Genomic DNA, 18,214 nt, shown 5'->3' with positions numbered 1-18,214 from the left:
TCTTAAAATAGCACAAGAAATGGTTGAAGCATTATTCATTCTATTCATAAGTTAATGCTCTTTTAATTCTGTGACTGAAGTGGATTAAAAATTCTTTATGGAATTCTGCTGATCCACAGATCACAGTAGGTGGAGCTGGGCTTTAGAGAACAAAATGATTCCTCTATGCATGTATAATATGACTGGGGAGCCAGGATAGGAAGTATAAGAGCATAAACTGGTTTGCAGTGAAAGTGTAGCAGGGTCAACTGAACCGGAAACTGTCATCTGAGGTATGCCGCCTGAGATTTTCAGGTGCAAGGCATTGCTAGAGGATTCTTTTCTTAAATGTCATTAAACAGACTTCCCTGGTGGTACAGTGGCTAAGATTCCACATTCCCAATGCAGGCGGCCTGGTTTGATCCCTGGTCAAGGAATTAGATCCCACATGCTGCAACTAAAGATCCTGCATGCTGCAACAAAGACCTGGTACAGCCCAAACAAATAAATAATTTTTTAAATGTCATTGAAAGCAATTTGTCGCCATAGTGACATCAGCATCATGGCTTCATGATGCTCCCATGGTCTCTTCCCTTCAATCTACAACTTTTAAAACATCCATAACTCAACAAAGGCTCCTCTGCCAGACACACCAGGATCCACAGGTCTGTGAATCTCAAGGTGAGTGGATTGGAACTACACAGAGCAAGCAGAACCCAGGGAACAATGGAGGCAGTGCCCACAATCCCAGCCCCTCCAGCCACAACTCCAGAGAATGCAGAAGCAGCAGCAGAGGTGTCACAACGACTCTGGCCTCCCTGCAGCACAGGGGATTAGGTGCAGTGGCCGTGGGCCTGGCTAACCTGACAATCCCGGATGTGGCAGAGGCACCTGCAACCTTGGTTCACCAACCTTCCCTCTCCACAGTAGTGGTGCCCGCAACACCGAACGCGGCAGAGAAGTCAACATCCCGGTGGCCCCAGTGGCAACACCAGCAGCCGAAGGGACACGAAAGAAGCAAGGCCCCAGCAGCCCCAGAGACACAAGCAATGATGACAAGTCAGGGGCGGAAAGCGCCAATTCATAGTGTATAACCAGAGAAAGCGCAGGTAAGAGAAACCAAAAATTTGTGCTGTAGCGCCACCTACTGAAATGTGGAAGAACGGCCTCTAATTACCAACCTGTTGAATTGTTACAAGTTTTCAAAAAGTTTTTTTTCAAGAAAAAAACACATTTGTTACTTCAAATGCACCGGCAAAGGAGCAGCACATCAAGGCACCGTGAAAAACCATGGTTACACAGAATCACAAAAATAAAATGACAATTCTCCAGCAACCACACATAAAGTCATGAAAGACTGTGATCTAACTGACAGAGAATGCAAGATGGCTGTCATGAAGAAACGCAGCAAGTTAGAAGAAAATTCAGATAGGCAGTTCAATGAGCTCAGGGATAATATTAACAAATAGAAATAATATTTTACCAAAGAGATTGAAACTCTAAAATAGAACAAGACAGAAATTCTGGAACTTAAAAACTCAGTGCATTAGAAATCATTGGAAATAGAGCAGATATGGAATTCAAAGATAGAAATCTAGAAATGATTCAGGTAGACAAGGAGAGAGAACTAAATTTTTTGATGAAGAAACTCTGAGAACTACCTGACCCTTTTAGAAAAGGCAACATAAAGATAAGGATATCCCAAAAGGAGAAGAGAGGGAGAAGGGAGCAGAGAACTTAAAGAAGTAGCAGCTGAGAACGTCCCAAACCTGGGGGAGTAACTGGATGTACAAGTCCACAAAGCTAATACAGCACTTAATTATGCGAAATAGACCCTCTCAGGAGTTCCCTGGTGGTCTAGCAGTTAAGACTCCATACTCCCAAAGCAAGGGGTCCAGATTCAATCCCTGGTCAAGGAACTAGATCCTGCATGCTGCAACTAAGACTCTGTGCAGACAAATAAATAAATAATTTTTTAAAAGACCTTCTCCAAGACACATTATATTAAAATTGTCAAAAGTCAAGGATTAAAAAATAATTTTAAAGGCAACCAGAGATAAAAAGACAGTAACCTAGAAAGGAACATCCACCAGGCTATCAGCCTATTTCTCAGCAGAGACTCTACAGTCCAGGAGAGAGTGCAATGGCATACTCAAAATATTGAAAAATAAAAACCTGTTCACTGAAAAATTATATGCAGCAAAGTTACCATTCAAATATGAAGAAAAAATAAAGACTTTCCCAGACAAACAAAAGCCGAGGGAGTTCATCACCATTAGACTTACCTTACAAGAAATGTTGAAGGGAACTCTTCTACCTGAAACAAAAGGCAAAAGTAAATAAAACGTTGATCAGGTGATAGACAGAATCAAAAAATTGCAACTCTGTATCCGAATAGGTTGTTAAACACAATTACAGCATAAAGGTTAAAGTAGGGGGAAGCACTGAAAGCAACTACAGCTATTTCAGTTTGATTGAGCCCATAAATAATAAGGGATAAATTATGGAACCTATATAGACAAGGAGAAGGCAATGGCACTCCACTCCAGTACTCTTGTTTGGAAAATCCCATGGACGGAGGAGCCTGGTGGGCTGCAGTCCATGGGGTCACTAGGAGTCGGACAGGACTGAGCGACTTCACTTTCACTTTTCACTTTCGTGCATTGGAGAAGGAAATGGCAACCCACTCCAGTGTTCTTGCCTGGAGAATCCCAGGGACGGGGGAGCCTGGTGGGCTGCTGTCTCTGGAGTCACACAGAGTCAGACACGACTGAAGCGACTTAGCCACAGTAGCAGCATATAGACAAATGAAGATATGATGCTATCAGGAGAAAATTGACATTTTATCTGTGAGACATGGATACAAAGCTTATGGTAACCACAAAACAAAAATCTAAAGCAGAGACACAAAACATAAAAAAAAAGATACTCAGAAAAAAAAAAAAAAAAAACCATAGAAAACCATCAAACTAAAATAGAAGACAGAAACAGAAAGAAAAAGAAAGACTGGAGACATAGAGCAGTCAGAAAATGAAAGATAAAATGGCAGTACTAGATCCTCATTTATCAGTAGCCACCCTAAATATAAATGGATTGAATTCACCAATCAGAAAACACAGAGTGGCTGGCTAGATTAGGAAACAAGACCCAACTAGACGCTGCTTCTAGGAGACTCCATCAAGACATAAACTTATTAATAGGTATCCCAGGCAGTACTAGTGGTAAAAGGAAAAAAAAAAAAAAAAAAACAGCCTGCCAATGCAGGAGATGTAAGGGACTAGGATTTGATCCCTGGATCGGGAAGATCCACTGGAGGAGGAAATGGCAACGCACTCCAGTATTCTTGCCTGGGAAATCCCATGGACAGAGGAGCCTGGAGGGCTACGGTCCATAGGGTCACAAAAAGTCAGACACGACTGAAGTGACTTAGCATGAACATATGCACCTTAAGAGCACCAAAATACGTAAAATAATTATTAACACACCTAAAGTGAAAAATTGACAGCAACACAATAACAGCAGGGCAATTTTGCAATGCACTTACATCAGTGGCTAGAAAGTCAACAAGGAAACATTGGCCTTAAATGAAACACTGAAACAGATAGACCTAACAGATATACATAGAACATTCCATTCAAAAGCAGCAGAATACAAGTGCACATGGAACATTCTCAGGGATAGACCATGTGTTGGGAGACAAACCAGTCTCAATTAATTTCAAAAGATTAAAATCATAGCAAGCATCTTTGCCAACCACAAAAATATAAAACTAGAAATCAACTGTAAAAAGAAAGGGAAAATCACCAAAATGTGGAGGCTAAACAGTATGCTATCAAAGAACTATTGGGCCAATGAAGAAATCAAAGAGAAAATTTTAAATACTTGAAGACAAGTGAAAATAAAAATATAACATGCCAATATCTATGGGAGACAGCAAACATGATACTAAGAGTGTATTTCACAGCAATACAGGTATACTTCAAAACACAAGAAAAATATCTCAAAAACACTCTAAACTTACACCTAAAGGAAGTAGAAAACAAAGACCAAAGGGACAGAAGGAAGAAATAATACAGATCAGTGGAGAAATAAATGAAATAAAGACCAAAAAGACAATAGAAAAGATCAGTGAGACTAAGAACTGTTTCTTTGAAAAGATAAACAAACTTGACAGATGTTTAGCTATTCTCACTAAGGGAAAAAGAGAGAAGGCTTAGACAAATAAAATCAAAAGTGAAAGAGGAAAAAAAATTTCAGCTGCCATATAAATGGAAAGGATTAGTAAGAGAATTCGTAAGAGAATACTTCAAATAGCTATACACCAACTAACTGGACAGTCTAGAAGAAATGGATACATTATTTAGATCAAGCATAGAATTTTCCAAGACTGAATCATGAAGAAATAGAAAATCTGAATAGACCAATCACTAGTAAAGAGACTTGAAACAGTAATTAAAAAAAAAAAAAAAACTCTCAAAAAAGCAAATGTTCTGACTGATGGATTCACAGGTGAATTTTACCAAACATTCAAAGAAAATTTAATACTGATCCTTCTCAAACTCTTCAAAAAAATTTGAAAAGGTGGGAATGTAAGATGCCAACGCATTAAACAAGACTAACATTACCCAGATATCAAAACCAGAAAGGGACACCACACCAGGCTTCCCTGACCTTCACTATCTCCTGGAGTTTGCTCAAACTAATGTCCATTGAGTCGAGGATGCCATCCAACCATCTCATCCATTGCTGCCCCTTTCTCCTCCTGCCCTCAGTCTTTCCCAGCATCAGGGTCTTTTCCAATGAGTCACCTCTTCACATCATGTGGCCAAATATTGGAGCTTCAGCTTCAGCATCAGTCATTCCAATGAATATTCAGGGTTGATTTCCTTTAGGATTGACTGGTTTGATCTCCTCGCTGTCCAAGGGACTCTCAAGAGTCTACTCCAGCACCACAGCTTGAGAGCATCAATTCTTCAGCCCTTGGTCTTTTTTATGATCCAACTCTCACATCCATACATGACTCCTCAAAAAAACATAGCTTTGACTATATGATCCTTGCCAGCAAAGTGATGTCTCTGCTTTTAAGTATGCTGTCCAGGTTTGTTATAGCTTTCCTTCCAAGGAACAAGCATCTTTTAATTTCATGGCTGCAGTCACCATCCACAGTGATTTTGGAGCTCAGGAAAATAAAATCTGTCACTATTTCCACTTTTACCCCTTATCTTTTCCAGGAAGTGATGGGACTGGATGCTGTGATCTTCGTTGTTTTGCATGTTGAGTTTTAAGCCAGCTTTTTAATTCTCCTCTTTCATAGATATAGATTCCACCAAAACAAATAAAAACTATTTTAAAAAAATAAATGAACACAGAAAAGGTGCAAAGGACAAAATAAATATACAAAATCATGGCAACCCACTTCAGTATTCTCGCCCTAGAGAGTCCCATGGATGGAGGAGCCTAGTGGGCTATAGTCCATAGGGTCACAAAGAGTTGGATAAAACTGAAGCAACTTAGCACACTGCATTTCTGTACACTAATAATGAACACGCAAAAAGAGAAATTATTAAGAAAGCACACTTCATATTCTTAGTTATGCAGGATGTAAAGACCAAGCAGAATATTTGAAGATACTTACTGCTCAAATACTTTGGGCAGTCTTTTTAAAAAAAATAACCTAAACTCAGGAAATGATGCACTTTTACAAGGAAGTCTCTAGTACATTTCACATTATGGCCAGTATCTGTATACATTAATATATTATTTCTATAGTTCAGTTTTCCAATTTCTATAAAAATCCCTGAAGTATTTAGCATTTGGGTCAATTACACTTTAAGGAGCTATCTTAAGAAAATAATGACACACAGAAAACATCTCATCGCAGCACTATTGATTATAGAGTGAAAGATCTAAATTTCTAACTATAATAACATATCTGTAATTTTAAAAAGCATGTTTTCAAAGATTATTTCATAGCCAGACAAGATGATTGCAGTGTAATTATTAAGTAAAATACCCACACAGAAAAAACTATCCCATACATCTATATGAGTGTGTATAGGGGGAGTAGGGGAGTATGATAGAAAATTTGTCAGGTATTACTAGTGTTGTGGGATGATGAATCATTTTTACTTCTCATTTCAACTTCCTGTGTCATCACAAACATATGTAATAAACATGTGTAGCCTTTAGAGGTATGGGCTTTATTTCAGTAACTAGATCCAGGTTCTCAGAGTACATAGGTTAAGCATACACCTCATTTTAGAGGATGGTTCCTCAAAAGAGGCTTCAAGACTGGAGCTTGTTTTACTGCAGCTATTTCTAATTATCCAATACCTTTTTGTAGCTATACTTTGCAGCTTGGTCTATGATATACAAAGTTTAAAATCATTAGCTTAAAAGCATAGTATGTTTTGTGCTCCTTGTCTAGAGGCAAGAAGACCCTTGAAGGGGCTGTTAGAATGGTCTGCATCAGAAATGATTACCCTGAACCAAGGCAGTGGCAGTATGTGTGTGTGTGAGTGTGTGTGGCTAAGTGGGAGATTCAGTTAGCCCACCCAGCCCACATGTACCCTCAGCCTGAAGTGATCTTCATCTTTGCTCAGCCAGATCTTCCTTCAAGCAACCATTCAAATGCCTCCTCCATAAAACCCTTCATATTTTGTGTTTTGAAGCAACCCCAGTTACAGAAAAGTTTCAGGTACAGTACAAAGCTCTTTCTTAAACCATTTGAGAATAGGTTACACAACTAATGCTCCATCATCAGCCCTGAATACTTTCTCATGCATTTCCTACCAAAACAGACATTCTCTACATAATCAATCACAACCAGCAAAATCAGAAAGGTAATATTGAAATATTAATACCATCTATTCCTCACCCAAGTCATGCTTTTTTTTTTTTCCAAAGCAGAAGGATCCTATTTAGAATCAATGTCTCTTTAATCTCATTCAACCTGGAGCAGGGTCTGTCTTAACCTTCATGACCTTTACACTTAGAAAATCACAGGCCAATAGTTTGTTGTTGTTCAGTTGCTCAGTCATATCCGACTCTGTGACCACATGGACTGCAACTCTCCAGCCTTCCCTGTCCCTTCACCATCTCCTGGAGTTTGCTCAGGCTCATGTCCATTGAGTTGATGATGCCATCCAACCCTCTTGTCCTCTGTCATCCCCCTCTCCTCCTGCCTTCAATCTTTCCCAACATCAGGGTCTTTTCCAATGAGTCAGCTCTTTGAATCAGGTGGCCAAAGTATTGGAACTTCAGCTTCAGTATCAGTCCTTCCAGTGAATATTCAGGGTTAATTTCCTTTAGGATTGACTGGTTTGATCTCCTTGCTGTCCAAGAGTCTTCTCCAGCACCACAGTTTGAATGCCTCAATTCTTTGGCACTCAGCCTTCTTTATGGTCCAACTCTCACATCCATACATGACTACTGGAAAAACCATAGCTTTGACTAGATAGACCTTAGTCGGCAAAGTAATGTCTCTGCCAGTAGAATGTTTATCAACTTGGACTTGTTTGGTATTTCCTTATGACTAGATCCAGGTTATATATCTTAGCAAAAATAAAACAGAAGCTATACAGTAGTCCTATTAAACAGTACATGACTGCAATTTTTACTACTATTGGTTATGTTCACTTTGGCCACTTGATTAGGATGATTTCTGCCAGTCTTCTCAACTTTTCAAATATTTTCCCCTATGTAATTAATATTTTATAGGGCTATACTTTGAAACTTTTAATTTATGATTTATTTTTATAAGTACACACTCAGTCACCATGAGAGTCTCCTTCACTCTCACTCATTCCTCTGTGAATCAAAAGTTTGCAAAGGAAAATCAAATTAATATTTTTAATGGAAAATACTGCATATTACATTCTGCTGCTGGAAAGATACTTTTGGTACAGCTAGAATGATGGCAGCACCAAAGGGAATACAGGAAGATATTATGGAAGACAGAAGAAAGGGGATGAGGAAATAAGAAATTGAAAATTGGGGAATGAGGAAGGTACAAGGAGGGAAATGGAAAAGATGACCTAGGTGAGAAAAGGCAGATGGGGGAGACTGAACAAGAGAAATGTAGAAAGGGAGTGGTGGAGTGACATTCAGGAGGATCTGACTTGGTCACCACATCCCAGATACTCCAACCATATAATCAGCTCCAAAACAGAGATACTGTCAAAATGAAAAAGTATCAACTACCCCAGGATCACTGATATATTTAAGTAAGCTATGCAGGAGTTGTTAGTTCATATACTTCCTTTAGGGCTTCCCTGGTAGCTCAGCTGGTAAAGAATCCACCTGCAATGCAGGACACCCCAGTTCAATTCCTGGGGCAGGAAGATCCCCTGGAGAAGGGAGAGGCTACCCACTCTAGTATTCTTAGACTTCTCTGGTGGCTCAGACTGTAAAGAATCCACCTGCAATGCGGGAGACCTGGGTTCGAGTCCTGTGTTGGGACAATCCCCTGGAGGAGGGCATGGCAACCCACTCTGGTATTCTTGCCTGGAGAATCCCATGGACAGAGGAGCCTGGAAGGCTGCAGTCTGCAAAGAATGGGGTCACAAGGAGTGGGACACAGCAGAGTGACTAAGCACAGCACAGCACATACTTCCTTTAATACACTGTACAACCGGGAACTACCCTAGTTAAAACTCTGGGTTTCCACTACAGTGGGCATGGATTTGGTCCCTGGTCAGGGAACTAAGATCTCACATGCTGTGCAGTGCAGCCAATAAATAAAATAATATAACTTAAAAATATGTATATATTATACAACTGAATCAAACTAGCATCTGGAAGATTAGTGTAGCAAATTTCTAGATTTTGTCATGTGTTTGCTTACTGACACGTGTAAGTAATTTCTATTTTGAGAGTCACTTTTGGAAACTACACAGGCATTGTGGCATGGTCAAAACTTTAATGGGAAAAAATATTGATACTATATGTACTGCGGAAAATTCTGAAAGAGGTGGGAATACCAGACCACCTGACCTGCCTCTTGAGAAACCTGTATGCAGGTCAGGAAGTAACAGAACTGCACATGGAACAACAGACTGGTTCCAAATAGGAAAAGGAGTACGTCAAGGCTGTATATTGTCACCCTGCTTATTTAACTTATATGCAGAGTACATCATGAGAAAGGCTGGGCTGGAAGAAGCACAAACTGGAATCAAGATTTCCGGGAGAAATATCAATAACCTCAGATATGCAGATGATACCACCCTTATGGCAGAAAGTGAAGAAGAACTAAAGAGTCTCTTGATGAAAGTGAAAGAGGAGAGTGAAAAAGTTGGCTTAAAGCTCAACATTCAGAAAACGAAGATCATGGCATCCAGTCCCATCACTTCATGGGAAATACATGGGGAAACAGTGAAAACAGTGGCTGACTTTATTTTTCTGGGCTCTAAAATTACTGTAGATGGTGACTGTAGCCATGAAATTAAAAGACGCTTACTCCTTGGAAGTAATGTTATGACCAACCTAGATAGCATATTAAAAAGCAGAGACATTACTTTGCCAACAAAGGTCCATCTAGTCAAGGCTATGGTTTTTCCAGTAGTCATGTATGGATGTGACAGTTGGACTATAAAGAAGTCTGAGCGCCAAAGAATTGGTGCTTTTGAACTGTGGTGTTGGAGAAGACTCTTGAGAGTACCTTGGACTGCAAGAAGATCTAACCAATCCATCCTAAAGGAGATCAGTCCTAGGTGTTCACTGGAGGGACTGATGTTGAAGCTGAAACTCCAATACTTTGGCCACCTGATGAGAAGAGCTGACTCATTTGAAAAGACCCTGATTCTGGGAAAGATTGAGGGCAGGAGGAGAAGGGGACGATGGAGGATGAGATGTTTGGATGGCATCACTGACTCGATGGACACGGGTTTTGGTGGACTCCAGGAGTTGGTGATGGACAGGGACCTGGCGTGCTGTGGTTCGTGGGGTCACAAAGAGTAGAACACTACTGAGTGACTGAACTGACTGACTGATATGTATTAAAGGAATGCCTGCAACTCCTAACATAACACTGATTTCACTGCTTTGATAAAGAAACTATGTATCCTGTAGCTCAGTGTATCAGACAAAATGTATCAAAGACAAAATGGCATCAATGTATCAGACAAAATCCCCTATGAAGGGAGTCCCCAGGTGGCTCAGTGGTAAAAAATCTGTCTCCCAGTACAGGAGACACTAGAAGATGCGGGTTTGATCCCAGGGTCGAGGAGATCCCCTGGAGGAGGAACTGGCAACCCACTCCAGTATTCTTGCCTGGAAGATTCTATGGACAGAGGAGCCTGGCAGGCTACAGTCCATGGGGTTGCGAAGTGTCAGACATAACTTAGTGACTGAGTATGCACACATGCCCTACCAACCACCCAGAGGATCTTCTTTCCAGTGCTATGGTCTTGTCAAAGCCCTGGTATTAAACCACTGCCTTTTAAACAATTTTGGTTCAGAAAAGTGTAACAAAATACAAAGTTCTTTTCTAATACACCTAAGATTGCTGGATTTCCAAAAGGTATTCTGGAAACACAACAGAACTCAAAGCAAAAGATTTAGAGAAAAGGAATACCTATTCTCTGAATAACTTGATAGTTAATTCACAGTTTGGTTTAATTAGCAGATATTTTTAGCTGAGGTAAGACTTTCCACCCGCTTCCTACAGGTGATGTTATGTATACAACTGAAAGTATCAGTAGAGAACATAAGCTGCCTTCCTAACATCTACTCTCTTTCTTCCTAATAGAATTCTAATTTTGTTCAGAGATCTCCCCCAAAAGACTGAGAGTAAAGAGACCTCATTTTGCAAGACTGTTCTTGCAGTCATCATGTGGCATTGCTCTGGCTCCTGTTGCAGAAAGAGAAGTCATGTGACCTCTGTTAGTCCAATCATAGATGGGGCAAAACATTCTTTCTCTATTAGGGTGTGAACAAGAAACATTTGTTGTATCAGATAGTCCTGATACATACCTTGCACTCACAAGCAAAGATGGTCTAAATTCATTGCCATCACACAGAGTAGACGTATGGATAGAATTTGGATCTCTAATGAGATCCAATGACTCAGTAATTACTGAGTCACCAACCTGACTAAAAACTAGCTCTGTTTCCAGACTCTCTGTTATGGAAGACAATAAACTTCTTTACTATATACTTCTTCATTGAATTGGGCTTTCATATTTATAGTCAAAAATATCCTAGTTAATTAAACCATTTCCAAGCTCCAGTCTGAAAGCCAAAATTACATGCAAATATCCATGTCAACTTTGCAGTACTAGGGAAAGTGCTTTTATAGGTTAGAGTCAAGAGTTATAAGGTCTTCTCGGTTTTCTTGCAGAAAGGAATCTGAAAATAATTGGAAATGCTGGAGACTCTCTTTGGAGATTCCTCCTGTTTAAACAACTTTAAGACTTTAATGTAAATTCATAATCCTTTCTTTTCTGGCATAGAGAAAAATCAGTAATACCAGCTTTGCCAAGGGAAACTCATCGATTTGAGTTTTTCAACACAAAAGAATCTTGGAAAATTTTGATGTTCTTTGACAACAATCTCCCTTTGAGCCACACTTTTTAGCCCAAGCTTCCATCAAAATAAAAATGTCATAATTAATTTAGTGCTCAAGATAACTTTCACACTGCTATGTCAAATTCTTTTTCAAGTTTAATATCAGAAGTCTTAATTTGAGCAGAGTTAATGTTTACTTTTTAGGAGGGTTTTTGTTCTGTTTTGTTTTTCACAAATTAGATTTATTTCCATTTTTCCAGAAAGTCACTATTAGATTTTACATGATTTTGTCCATGGAAAAATTATTCTGGTCAAAATCAATTTCCAGATGAGTAAAATAAGTTACGTAAATTTGTTATGTATATGTTTTATGTATTTTTCTGGGGAGAAAAAAATTATATTTTCTTCTGGTTCACAAATGAGTCATGACTCAAGAAGTTAAAACTGTTGCTAGAGAATGAATAATAATTGTAGGCAGTCAGAAAAATAACCACAACAGGGGAAAGAACAAGAAGAAATAAAATAAGATGTATCTAAAGAGTTTTGAGGGACTTTCCTGGTGGTCCAGTGGGTAAGACTCCACCCTTCCAATGCAGGGGAGCTGGGTTTGATCTCTGGTCAAGGAACTAGATCCCACGTGTCTCAACTAAAGATTCTAGCACAGCCAAATAAAAAATATTTTTCAAAAATAAAAATTATCGTTTAAAGAAAGAAATGAACATATTTGGTTCTATAACAACTTTGGTACACATTTGGGGCTAAAGTATACAGTTTTGAATCCTTTCCATTTTGTTAATGTTAGCTTTTAGAGGTATGCCAACATACCTCTCATGTTGGCAACTTTCTGAATATGAACAAATACATATTTTATAATCATTAACTTTCTGACAGTAAATCCAATCCTTTTTCTCTCATGCAGAATGACTCTCCTAGCTCCATAATCTTGGCAGTACTTTATTATTGTCAAAGACCAAAGTGTTTATGTAAACGTGAGATCATCTGCTTTGACTCCACCTCCAATCTATGCTCATTCACACTTGATTTATTCTTCTCTTTTGAGTCATTGTGAGCATAAATTGTGTCCAGAAGTGTGGATAGGTATGTGCAGATAATTTACTGAACTGATCAACAGGGAGACCATGTGTCCGGACAATCTGAAAACTAGCTCATCATGTCTGTCTTTTCAGGAACTGATTGTATAAGGTGTGTGTGTGTGTGTGTGTGTGTGTGTGTGTGTGTGTGTGTGTGTGTGTGTATAGTCACTCAGTCATGTCCGACTCTTTGCGACCCCAGGGATGGTAGCCTGCCATGTTCCTCTCTCCATGGAATTCTCCAGGCAAGAATACTAGCGTGGGTTGCCATTCCCTTCTCCAGGGTATCTTCCAGACCCATCTGGGTCTGGGAACCTGGGTCTTCTGCATTGCAGGCAGATTCTTTACCATCTGCGGTAATATGGTTCAGTGGAAAATGTTCTGGACTTTGGGTTTGGAGGCACTGCTTATCATCTGTCTTTTCACTAACAAGCTGTAGGGCTCTACAACTCCCTTCACCCATCCAGCTTCTCCTTTTATTTCCATAAAAAAAAAAAAAAAATGAGACAACAGAGGCTCTTGATGTCAGTTCCAGCTGACACTTAAAATTCTGTGCTTATCATGCAAGACTAATTACCATACCTAATAGAAACCATCATTTTGCTGCTTATTGGTAGCTTTAGTGTGAAAGGGTTTTTTTTTTTTTACTGAAGTAGAGTTGATTTACGTTGTGTTACTTTCAAGTGTACAGCAAGTGATTCAGTTACACACATATATACACACACACATTCTTTTTTAGATTCTTTTCCATTACAATTTATTATAAGATATGGAATATCCTTCCCTGTGCTATACAGTAGATCCCTGATGTTTTTATATTTCATATATAGTAGTCTATAACTATTAATCCTGGGCTTCCCTGGTGGCTCAGACAGTAAGGAATCTGCCTGCAATGCAGGAGACCTGGGTTTGATTCCTGAGTTGGGAAGATCCCCGGGAGTAGGAAATGGCAATCTACTCCAGTATTCTTGCCTGGAAAATTCCATGGACAGAGGAGCCTGGTGGGCTACAGTTGATGGGGTCACAAAGAGTCTGACACAACTGAAGGACTAACACTTTCACTTTCATCTATTAATCCTAAACCCCTAATTTATCCTTCCCCCTACTTTCCCCTTAGGTAGTCATAAATTTGTTTTCTATGTCTGTGGTTCTATTTCTGCTTTGTAAATAAATTCATTTGTATCACTTTTTTTAGATTCCACATATGTGATATCAAGCTTGTCTTTGTCTCATATCATATTTTGCTTAGTATGATAATCTCTAGGGCCATCCTTGTTGTTCCAAATGGCATTATTTCATTCTTTTTTATAGGTGGATAATATTCCCATTATAAGTATATTTATATGTGTGTGTGTGTATATGTATATATATAGCACCTTCTTTATCCATTCAACTGTCAATGGACATTTAAGTTGCTTCCATGTCTTGGCTATTGTAAATTGTGCTGCTATAAACACTGCGGTGCATGTATCTTTTCTAGTTAAAATTTTCATATTTTCCAGATATATGCCCAGGAATGAGATTGCTGGATCATATGGTAGCTCTATTTTTAGTTTTTCAAGGACCATCCATATTGGTTTTCATAGAGGCTACACAATTTACATTTACATTCCCATGTAAATTGTGGGATTCTGAAAGGGCTTCTTTTAAACCAATATAAAGAATGCTAAATACTCTAAATTAAAATGTAGATAAACAAACAGATGACATTAAAATCCTCAGTGACTTTTTGAGAGTCTAACAGCTCTAGCCTCCCATGAGCCTTGGCATTTCCCTGAATTGCAGAAACTATGTTTACTATTTCACAAGTAAATATTTACATGCCTAAGTAAAGACTCCACAAAGCTATGAGAAATGAAGAGGATAATTTATGTTCTCATAAATTATCATTTATGATCCATGCTTTGTCATTCAGTTCCATTGAAGAAACCCTTCTTAATATCTTTTATATCTTCTCCTGTGTCCTAGAACAGAAGAGGCTGAAGTGTTCCATGCAAGCTGGCACTCTTTACATAGGCAAAGAAATAATTACTTTGTTTTTAACACCTACTACATGCTGTTTTTTTTTTTAATTTTATTTTTAAACTTTACATAATTGTATTAGTTTTGCCAAATATCAAAATGAATCCACCACAGGTATACATGTGTTCCCCATCCTGAACCCTCCTCCCTCCTCCCTCCCCATACCATCCCTCTGGGTCGTCCCAGTGCACTAGCCCCAAGCATCCAGTATCGTGCATCGAACCTGGACTGGCAACTCGTTTCTTACATGATATTTTACATGTTTCAATGCCATTCTCCCAAATCTTCCCACCCTCTCCCTCTCCCACAGAGTCCATAAGACTGTTCTATACATCAGTGTCTCTTTTGCTGTCTTGTACACAGGGTTATCGTTACCATCTTTCTAAATTCCATATATATGCGTTAATATACTGTATTGGTGTTTTTCCTTCTGGCTTACTTCACTCTGTATAATAGGCTCCAGTTTCATCCACCTCATTAGAACTGATTCAAATGTATTCTTTTTAATGGCTGAGTAATACTCCATTGTGTATATGTACCACTGCTTTCTTATCCATTCAGCTGCTGATGGACATCTAGGTTGCTTCCATGTCCTGGCTATTATAAACAGTGCTGCGATGAACACTGGGGTACACGTGTCTCTTTCCCTTCTGGTTTCCTCAGTGTGTATGCCCAGCAGTGGGATTGCTGGATCATAAGGCAGTTCTATTTCCAGTTTTTTAAGGAATCTCCACACTGTTCTCTATAGTGGCTGTACTAGTTTGCATTCCCACCAACAGTATAAGAGGGTTCCCTTTTCTCCACACCCTCTCCAGCATTTATTATTTGTAGACTTTTGGATTGCAGCCATTCTGACTGGTGTGAAATGGTACCTCATAGTGGTTTTGATTTGCATTTCTCTGATAATGAGTACAGATGGCTAACAAACACATGAAAAGATACTACATGCTGTTTTATGTGTCACATATACTATTTAATTCTCACAACTCTTCTTTGATATTAAGTCCAATTTCCTGATCCCAGAGAAGTCAAGTAACTTAACCAAAGACAACCTAGTAAGCAGTGGAACTGAGATTTGACCCTCATAGTCTAGAGCTGATACCTTCATTTTTTTTGCCAGGGGAGAGGGGGAGGTGATGTGCATATAGTTGCTTTACAATGTTGTGTTAATCTCTGCTGTACAAGGAAGTGAATTAGCTGTATGTATACAATTATCCAGAGAAGGCAATGGCACCCCACTCCAGGACTCTTGCCTGGAAAATCCCATGGACGGAGGAGCCTGGTAGGCTGCAGTCCATGGGATCGCTAAGAGTCGGACACAACTGGGCGACTTCACTCTCACTTTTCACTTTCATGTGTTGGAGAAGGAAATGGCAACCCACTCCAGTGTTCTTGCCTGGAGAGTCCCAGGGACGGCGGAGCCTGGTGGGCTGCCGTCTATGGGGTCACACAGAGTCGACACGACTGAAGCGACTTAGCAGCAGCAGCATATAATTATCCTCTCCCTCTTGAACCTCCCTCCCACTCCCCCATGCCATCCCCTTACGTCATTATGGAGCACCAAGCTACGCTCCTTGTGTTTTACAGCAACTTTCCACTATCTGTTTACACAAGGCAGTGCCATACGTCAATCTCAATCCCACACCCCTGCCCCACTGTGTCCAAATGTCCCTTTCCTATGTCTGTGTCTCTATTCCTGCCCTGGAAATAGGTTCGTCTGTATCATTTTTCTGGATTCCAAATATATGCATTAATACACGATATTTGTTTTTCTCTTTCTGACTTACTTCACCCTGTATGACAGACTCAAGTTCTGTATCAGAGGCAATTGATTCACCAAGGAGGCTTGTCTTTAGGCATTAAAAGCCTTATCTCTTTTTATTCTTAATTATAGACCACATTTTTCCCATAAGTATCTGCCTCCTCTCTACTTCCACCATAATTACCCAATTGTCCAAATAACCTACTCCCTGACTCAGTTCTCTCTAGAAAATACCTACCTTCTAAATGTGCTTTAGAAGATTTTACACCTTTACTGGTCTTGGAGGAATAAAAAAGTATTGGAGACACTGCCCTACCCTTTCTGTCTTAAATGGGATCTCCTCAGAACAGACCAAGATGGAAAATTGTGTGCAGACTTGGTTGGGGAGTCCTCTGAGGAGATTTGCCTGCAAGGAAGTGAAGAAAGAAGGACTGAGGAAGGGTGAACCCAGGAGTGGGTCAGCTCTCAAGAGGCGTCTGGGATGAGCCCCATGGTGCTCACTACATCCCATCAGACTGGAGAACTGAATTTGTGTCTTCAGTGTAATTATCTCTTTCTCTTCCCAACAAAGGGTTTCTCTCTTGGGAAAATAAATGGAACAAAGGAAGATTATAAAATATGAAAGTTCTAAAAATAATAGAATGAAACTGGAAGATTTGAAGGAAAGTCAGTCAAATCTATGTGGAATATAGCATATTACTGATTCAACATCAAGCCACACAATTATATTCTATCTACCATGCAGTTTGTATACCATGAAACTTCCTGTGTGAGGTCCATGTTATCTGATTAGAGAGAACAGAGAGAGAGACAGGGGCAAAGGGGGGCATGTAACAGAGTTTAGTTAAGGATGACAGAAGGCATTGCAAATTCAGAAACATCTTTAATATGTGATCAAAATGATGCAAATTCATCTTTTGGTTTCTATAAATAAAGAGGATTTGATTATCTTAAACCTTAGTAAGAATATCCTTCCCTTTCGTCTTCCCTGAACTTGAGTATTTTAAAATTTGTAACAGAGAGAACCATCTTTTTAGATCTAACTTAACATGTTGTTTCAATTGAATGTAGCCAAACCCCAAAAGAAAATCCTTTCCTAAGACATAATTAATTTATACAAAATGTTGATGTAGCAGCTGCTAAATTAAGAACATGGGCTTCCCAGGTGGCACAGTGGTAAAGAATTCACCTGCCAATGCAGGAGACACAGACATGGGTTTCAATCCCTGGGTAGGGAAGATCCTCTGGAGTAGGAAATGGTAACCTACTACAGTATTCTTGCCTGGAAAATTCCATGAACAGAGGAACCTGGCATGCTATAGTCCGTGAGGTCACAAAGAGTTGACCACAGCTGAGTGACTGAGCATACACACAAATTAGGAACATAGATTTCAAGATTTTCTAGGTTCTTCTGGTCAAACTTTAAAGATATACTTTCAAAAAAAAAAATATATATATATATATATATGCCTCAGATTCTGTGATCAGGGGTTTTCAGTGACTAAAAGATGTTGAGGAAAATGTAAAGCTCTAAGTTAAAGGTATCAAGTCAAACACATTGGTGGTATTATCTATGCTAAAAACAATTATTTACTTTTGTCCTAGTAAGAGATGAAATAGTAACCATTGCAAATTATGCTCTTAGGCTAATATGATCAAATACATTAATATCTCAATAACTACTCTAAAGTTTTGAGGAATGTTTGCATATAAAGAATAAAGAGGTATGCATGTATATAGTTAAAATAGTCTTCATAATTTTTAGTGTCCTAAGAATTATATTAAAAGCACTTTCCAAGTCTGTTTCTAAAGGAGCCATCATTAATATTTCATTTTAAATAAATTATTCTAGGAA

General features: G+C 39.1%; 1 protein-coding gene across 1 annotated transcript in view; it reads left to right on the top strand.

Moving 5' to 3' along the window:
- Nucleotides 1-18,214, top strand: part of HTR1E (5-hydroxytryptamine receptor 1E) — a 92,885-nt gene that overhangs the window by 48,623 nt on the left and 26,048 nt on the right. The gene's annotated exons all lie outside the window — the stretch shown is intronic.

This window comes from Bos indicus, chromosome 9 (assembly GCF_029378745.1).
Source record: "Bos indicus isolate NIAB-ARS_2022 breed Sahiwal x Tharparkar chromosome 9, NIAB-ARS_B.indTharparkar_mat_pri_1.0, whole genome shotgun sequence".
Classification (NCBI taxonomy): domain Eukaryota; kingdom Metazoa; phylum Chordata; class Mammalia; order Artiodactyla; family Bovidae; genus Bos; species Bos indicus.
The sequence above is the reverse complement of the archived record's forward strand: the minus strand, read 5'-3'. Positions and strand labels throughout refer to the sequence as shown.